At 34.8% G+C, this 8,171-nt stretch overlaps 1 long non-coding RNA gene across 1 annotated transcript; it reads left to right on the plus strand.

Moving 5' to 3' along the window:
• Positions 1-218: 218 nt before the first annotated feature.
• Positions 219-6,475, plus strand: LOC138420924 (uncharacterized). Its single transcript, XR_011249362.1, has 2 exons — positions 219-377; positions 6,015-6,475. It is a non-coding gene; the product is annotated as an uncharacterized lncRNA (long non-coding RNA).
• The last annotated feature ends 1,696 nt before the right edge of the window (positions 6,476-8,171 follow it).

The raw sequence follows: 8,171 nt of genomic DNA on the forward strand, positions 1-8,171 counted from the left end.
ATGTTCAGTGACCCCATCCTGGAATATTTGACTTAACTATAATATTTAATTAACAACTTAGGATAAGAAAATTTTAATAAATGATTATCAAAATTTAACCTTTCAAAAAGCAGGTAATACTTCTTATGCCTTAAAGGATGACATAATAATTCACTATGATTTAGTGACATGATCTTAGTTGTGCTACTAGCTAAACTTAAACTAGTAGACAGCAGCTCAGTTAACAAAGATAGATATTAGTTTCTCTACCATTTTAAGAAGAGGATTGGATAGCATTATTGCACTTTTTTTTTTCACCTCTGAAAATTACTTTAGAGAATTTTCTTCTTATAGATCATAGCAGCAATTCAAATCCAGCAAAAATAAACAACTAAGAAGTAAGTAGAACCACTGTGGTCTTTAAATTTTTAAATTATCTTTCAGATGAGGAAGTTCTGAAGTGTTCTGTGAATCTCTAGGAATTTGCAATTACTTTTAAGGTTTCAGGAAATAATATGATTATACAGAAAAAAGGAAAGCACAGAATTCTAATACATTCTGATTTAGGGCTTTATGGCTCTATTTGTATCTTTTTAAAAAATTATCTAATCAAGTGATTTCTTTATTGCATTTCCAGATATTTCATGTATTATATTGCACATTGCCCCATTCTGATTTATTACATTTTAAAATGTAATATATATACTATAAAATTCACCATTTTGAAATATAAATTCACTGATTTTAGGATATTTACAAATTTGTGCAATCATCATCATTATTTAATTCTAGAATATTTTCATCAATCTCCAAAGAAAATTTGTGCCCCTTGACAGTTACTTTCCTCCCCCTTTATCCTATCCATGAACAAACATAAATTGACTTTCAATTTCTATGGATTTCTCTATTATGAACGTTTAATATAAATGGAATTATACAACATGTGGGTTTTCTTTGGCTTGGCTTCTTTCACTTAGCATGAAGATTTCAAGTCATTGTAGCATGTATGTATTCCATTCCTTTTAGTTGAATAATATTCCATTGTATGAATATGACATTTTATTAATATTTATCTACTAAGAAGCTAATGGGCATTTGAATTTTTCCTTTTTTTTTTTGCCTATTACAAATAATGCTGCTATGAAAACACATGTGTCTTTGTGTAAATATAGGCTTTTTAGGAGTAGATTTGAGGATTATTTAACTCTATACTTAACTTTCTGAGGAACTGCCAGACTGTTTCCCAAAGCAGCTGCAACATTTTACATTACCATCAGCTATGTATAATGGTTCCAGTGTCTCCATATCCTTTCTACTCTAGCATATTTTTGGACTTACAAATGAATGTGTTTTAGAAGATAGAATGGATAGAAATTTTTTCCAGATTACATAATAGAGACATTCAAATTTACAGTTAAAATGAACTATTTTGCAAACAAACACTCTTTACCATAGCTGTTTTATAAAGTTAATTTCCTTTAAGATAACTGCAGAGAAGCAGGACATAAGGATGCTATTACTGATGCTTGTGATGGAATATTTTTATCTGTAATGTATTCAAGTAACATTATTCTTTTTTTTTTATAATTCAGAGACATTTTATGTGTTTGATATCCTATCTTAAAAGAAGGAAAATTTATGGATGATGCCTATTACATTTCAGAGTGGACTGATGCGGCATGACTACATGATCACAAAGTGATGAAACGGTATAAGATGAGAACCTAGGGGTAGATTCTAGGTCAGCTGCCAATGGACAATGTTGTGTCCCTGGAGTGTTCTAATTCAAAATTAGGTATTTCATTTTTACTGTCACGGAGTGAAGGCATACCAAGATACTCAATCAGGAAAAAAGATCAATAAAAAGGCAATCAGAATATATACAGAGCTCCAGAAAAGATAGTTTTGGGGACATGTGAAAAATAGGTAACTAGTTATTTACTCCAAAATGACAAATTACCGGCAGTGTTTTAGTTCCCAGGGTGTGAACATAGAAGAACTGTGACTGTTTTAGGAGAGGTTTGAAATACTAAGCAGGTTAGAAAGATAAGCATGTGAGAAAAGGAGCCAAATAAAAACCAAGTAGTAAGTAATAAGTACTTGATCTTAGGTTTAGGAACCTCAATATCTGAATAAGGGCATAAAGATTAAAAGTGTGACCTGAGAGAAGTTGTTGGTCAGCAATGGCTGTGCTCCAGCTTCGAGGGAATGAGATAAAATTCCTAAAACATGCTGAGTCCTGGGGTCTTGTGACCCTCGTTAGCCTGCTAGGGTGTTGACTCAGGAAATACAGTTTATTTTTGGAAAATGGTGGTTTTATTAATAAACTTACCTACATTCTGTATGCGTGGGAAAGTGACCTAAATCTGAGTCAGATGTTGCTTAAATATTTCCCTTCTCTAGTTTGTTTTATTCTGAAAATTGGGGAATTATTCTGAAAGTCATTAAACTCAGGTTGGAAAAGAGTAGTTTAATCTTTAAAAGGACACAAGCAGAGGTAGGGGAAAATAAAGCAAAGGCTGCTAATATCTATATGCTATTACATTCAAGAAGGGAAACAAGATTAAAGGCACATCAAGAGAGATGCATTTTAACAAAATGAGACTCATTTTTGTTTTTGTTTTTCCCCTTTTTTCCCCTCCTCACACCTCAAATACACATATACATGTACACAGAAACATACACCATGTCTTACTGGTTCACTTTTGTTAATGTACCCCATTCTGGCCCCCTTCTCTCTATCATCCCTCTTTAGTGCCTCATGCTTTTTTTTTTTTTTTAATTTGCAGAAATTCCACTGATTACTAATCTTTCTCTTTTGAGATCACTTTCCTCATTTTTTTTTTCACTCTCTCTCTTCATCAGTTCCAACAACACTATCTGAAAGACTGTCTAAAACCTCAGACTACTTACATTATCCCCATGACAAAAATTTTCTTAAGTTCTGCATCACTTTTAGGATAAGTCCAAAATTAAAAGCATTATGTCTAGATTTGGCCCCTAAATATCTTTCCAAATTCATGACTTGTTGGGGGGGTTAAAAAATTCTATATTTTATAAAAATAAAACTAATTTACAATTTACTTAAAATCTGAAGTTTCTGTAGATTCTAGGTATTTGCATTTTTTTCCTCTTGAAAAAACTTGCCTCCTAACCATTCTTGATTATCAACTCCTTCTATGCTCTTTCTAATATTTTGTAGAATATATTATCAGATCAGTTCAGTTCATTTCAGTTGCTCAGTCATGTCCGACTGTTTGCGACCCCATGAATTGTGGTACACCAGGCCTCCCTGTCCATCACCAACTCCCAGAATCCACCCAAACTCATGTGTATCGAGTTGGTAATGCCATCCAGTCATCTCATCTTCTGTCGTCCCCCTCTCCTCCTACCCCCAATCCTTCCCAGCATCAGGGTCTTTTCCAATGAGTCAACTCTTCGCAAGAGGTGGCCAAAGTACTGGAGTTTCAGCTTCGGCATCATTCCCTCCAAAAAAATCCCAGGGTTGATCTCCTTCAGAATGGACTGGTTTGATCTCCTTGCAGTCCAAGGGATTTGCAAGAGTCTTCTCGAGCACCACAGTTTAAAAGTATCAATTCTTCAGCACTCAGCTTTCTTCACAGTCCAACTCTCACATCCGTACATGACCACTGGAAAAACTTTGACTAGACGGACCTTTGTTGGCAAAGTAATATCTCTGCTTTTTAGTATGTTATCTAGGTTGGTCACAACTTTCCTTCCAAGGAGTAAGCATCTTTTGTTTGTTTGTTTGTTTGTTTTTAATTTCATGGCTGCAATCACAGCATATTGCAATTTCCTTTTGCTCTTTGGTTCAACTGCATTATTTTTGTCTCCTCTAAGGTGTAAGCTCCATAGAAGAATATTTTTTTTCTTGGCTGCCGTCTATGGGGTCGCACAGAGTTGGACACAATTGAAGTGACTTAGCAGCAGCAGCAGCTGTTTATTTAATAAAGAAATTTACTAAATACTTAACAATATACAGCTTTTATCTTTCTCAATTTTGAATGAATTCATTGTTCCATGTCCAGTTCTAATTGTTGCTTCCTGACCTGTTTCTCAGGAGACAGGTAAGGTGGTCTGGTACTTTCATCTCTTTAAGAATTTTCCACAATTTGTTGAGCTCCACAGAGCCAAAGACTTTAGCATTATCAGTGAAGCAGAAGTAGATGTTTTCCTGGAGCTCTCTTGTTTCTCCATGATCCAACAAATGTTTGTAATTTGATTTCTACCTCCACTGCCTCTTCAAAACCCAGCTTGTATATCTGGAATTTTTCAGTTAATGTACGACAGAAGCCTAGCTTGAATTTTAACCATAACTTTGTTAGCATGTGAAATAAGTGCAATTGTTCAGTAGTTGGAACATTCTTCACCATTCCCCATATTTGGGATTAGAATGAAAACTGACCATTTCTAGTTCTGTGGCCACTGCTGAGTTTTCCAAATTTGCTGGTATATTGAGCAGCACTTAACAGCATCACCTTTTAGAATTTTAAATAGCTCAGTTGGAATTATATCACCTCCTCTAGGTTTGTTCTTAGTGATCAACAAATAAAGCCATCAGTATCGTCTGATGTGGGGTTCCCAGGTGGCTCAATGGTAAAGAATCTACTTGCCAACGCTGGAGACCCAGGAGATTCAGGTTTAATTTCAGGTTTAATCCTTTCTTGAGAAGATCTCCTAGAGGGATAAATGACAACCCACTCCAGTATTCTTGTCTGGGAAATCTCATGGACAGAGGAGCCTGGAGGCTACAGTCTATAGGGTCACAAAGAGTTGGACATGACTGAACATGCTTGAATACCATCTGATGAAGGTTTCCCTGGTGACTTAGTGGTAAAGAATCCACCTGTCAATGAAGGAGACAGGGATTCAATCCCTGGGTCTGGAAGATGCGCTCGAGGAAGGAATGGCATCCGACTGAAGTATTCTTGCCTGGAAAATCCCATGGACAGAGGAGCCTGGCTGGCTATGGTCCATGGGGTTGCAAAGAGTTGAACATGGCTGAGCTACTAAGCAGGAATACTATATATATATATATATATATATATATATATATATATATATATATATATATATAATTATACATACATATTTTCATTTAGAATAATGCTTCCTAAGCTAGGCATGCATCCAAACCACCTGGAGCATTTGTCAGAAACTGAAAAGTGAAGCCCCACCTCTAGAGTCCTCAAATCAGAAGATTTGTTGTGAGGGCTGATAATTTGCAGTTATATCGATTGATATGACTCTCAATTATTGTCAGTTGTTACTGATACTGTTGACCCAGTAATTACATTTTGAAGCTCATTCATCTATAGTACTATATTCCATGAATGTGCCATATATTCTTCATTATACTCCTGATAAAAATTTAGATATTATGAATAGCACATATCTGATCATGTGTACATGTGCTTGGGTATGCTAGGATGAGTAGATAGATTAGTAGATAAATAAAAATCACAGTGGTGGGGTTTATGCATATATTTATTCATAGATGATATTGTCCAAAATCTTAAAAACAGTACCACGAATCTGTATTTCTACCAGTCAAAGGGAAGTCTGGTGATTTTACACATGCAATGGCTTTTACATTAAAAACTTTGTCTACAGTATATATGTGATGCTCATATACTCAGTCACTCAGTCGTGTCTGACTCTTTGAGACTCTATGGACTATAACCCTCCAGGTTCTTCTGTTCATAGGATTTCTCTGACAAGAATACTGGAGCAGGTTGCCATTTCCTCCTCCAGAGGGATCTTCCTGGTCCAGGGCTCAAACCAGAATTTTTTGCATCTCCTGCAGTGGCAGGCAGACTCTTTAGCACTCAGCCACCTGGAAATCGTATGCATGCAATGGTATCTCATAATTTTAACTTGAATTTTTCCAATAAATAATATGTTGGCACATGTTTTGTTAAACATCCTCTTTTGAAGGCTTTTGTTCAATTTTGTACTGATTTATCTATATTTTTCTAATTTATAGGACTTCTTTGTCTATTTCTTGGATATAGGTTCTTTCTCTATGAGGAGTCTAGGTAGATGAAGACAACGGATGATCTCACAGATATATCCATGATCCAAAGAAAGGAAAGAAACACCAGAGGAAGTTCTAACTCTCAATGATGAAGAAGAAATGTATGAAAGATCTTCCAGACCTGAAGGATATTTATGAAAATGAAGGGTATCACAGAAACAATCTGTAAATATCCCAGTCCAGATGGGCGGACAGGTATCTCTATAGATACCTTTGAGTATGAAGGACTTGAATGTAAAATGACTCCTCCTCCAATACCTCAACTCTGTGTAAAGACCACTAAAATTTAGGCAAAGGCAGAGGAGAGTAGAGATGGAAGCTGAATGAGATTCAAGTTTCTCCTAACAAACAGCTATTAAAATTGAAATGAATTTATATCAGAAAAATGCCCTTGATTTTCTGCTCACTTGATTTTGTGAATAAAGTTGTAGAGAAAAATGGGTGATATTCTCATTCTGTGAGAAAGTTTTCATAATCTTTATTTTTTATTTAAAATGCAATATTTATTTGTTTATGCTATTACATTGCTTCTTTCTCAAATTGAAGTTCATATATTGGCTTAAATCAAATTTTAGGGCTGAGAAAATTATACTGCTAAAAGACAAATTCCTGCTAATTTTGTGTCTTTGTTAAAAAGTCTTCTGACTACATATAAGTAGATATGAGGGATTTCCCCATATCGAAGCAAAACATTCTATTTGCATTTGATCATTATAATAATGTTCTCTTTTGGATGCTCTTTCCAAAATTTCAGTAATCATTCAACAAGCTTCACTTGGAAGACAGAAAACAAACAGCCAAAGAAGCGTGGTTGAAAACAGGATGGTGACCAGGAAAACATAAAGTAGTTGACTCTCAAAGTGTTTTTGATTCAATTAATTTTAGAATTTTACCAAACCAATGCTATATGAAAATGCAAGCCATGTTTTATGACGCACATGATTTTTCATTTCTTAAAGAATTGCAATGTTCTTCAGATTCTTGCAGTGATTAGTGAATGAAATAATTAGAAAACAGTAAATTCAGTTAGTTACTTAGTTTTCTAAATCAGAACATGTTTAAATTACACTTCTACTTTTATAATAAAAAGTATAGGTTGTAAATTTTTTCCTTCTATAAACCTTATAGAGATGTCATAGTACTTTTAATATAACTTCAGGAAATAATTTAAAATCAAGACTTACTCAACTATATTTTACTCAGGGAAATGAAACTGATTATAGAGTTGATAATTATATATTTTAAATTATTTGGAATATAAATGATATTTTAGCTTCTTTAAAAGGATAATCTAGAACCAAAATATTTAAAAATTATCCAAAACTAAAATGTCTGACTTGTGACAGCTTAGATACAGGACAACTTAAGATGTAACAGGTTTCTTCTATCTTCTGAAAGCTAGAATGTTTATGTTTTTTTTTTTAAATATTATATACTTTGTTCACAATTACAAAATGCTTTAATACTCTAAACATAAAGAAGTACACAGAATAACATCATAAATATCTCTGTATTCACAAGCTGATTAGTCATATTTACTTCAGATAATTCCTTTTTAAAGAGATGAAACAATGAAGGTCGGACTAAAGTTCTCCCTATAACATTATCTGTTTCTTTCCTTCTCTTCCTGCCTCTACAATGGTTACCATTAGCCTGAAATAAATGTTGTGGCTGAATGTATTTTCCAAAACTGGCCACAAAAGCATTCAACATCCCATGTGTGCTTCTCAATGTAGCTGTGGAAATCTTGCAATTAAGAGAAGGAGCATATTGCTCCTTCCCCTTAAATCAGAGCAATAGCTGAGACTACTTTGACCAAAGGCAGATTTGATGCTAGGTCAGCTCTGAGCAGTCTTCAACTGGCTGTCACTTTCTGTTTCCTGACTCTTAAGAGCCAGCAACCATGTAAGAAAGTGAAAGAAGCAAAAGTGAAAGTTGCTCAGTCGTGTCCGAGTCTTTGCGACCCTATGGTCCATGAAATTCTCCAGGGCAAAAATACTGGAGTTGGTAGCCTTTCCCTTCTCCAAGGGATCGTCCCAATCCAGGGATCAAACCCAGGTCTCCTGAATTGCAGGCGGATTCCCTGGTGGCTCAGACGGTAAAGCATCTGCCTACAATGAGGGAGACCCGTGTT

This window comes from Ovis canadensis, chromosome 15, assembly GCF_042477335.2.
Source record: "Ovis canadensis isolate MfBH-ARS-UI-01 breed Bighorn chromosome 15, ARS-UI_OviCan_v2, whole genome shotgun sequence".
Classification (NCBI taxonomy): Eukaryota; Metazoa; Chordata; class Mammalia; order Artiodactyla; family Bovidae; genus Ovis; species Ovis canadensis.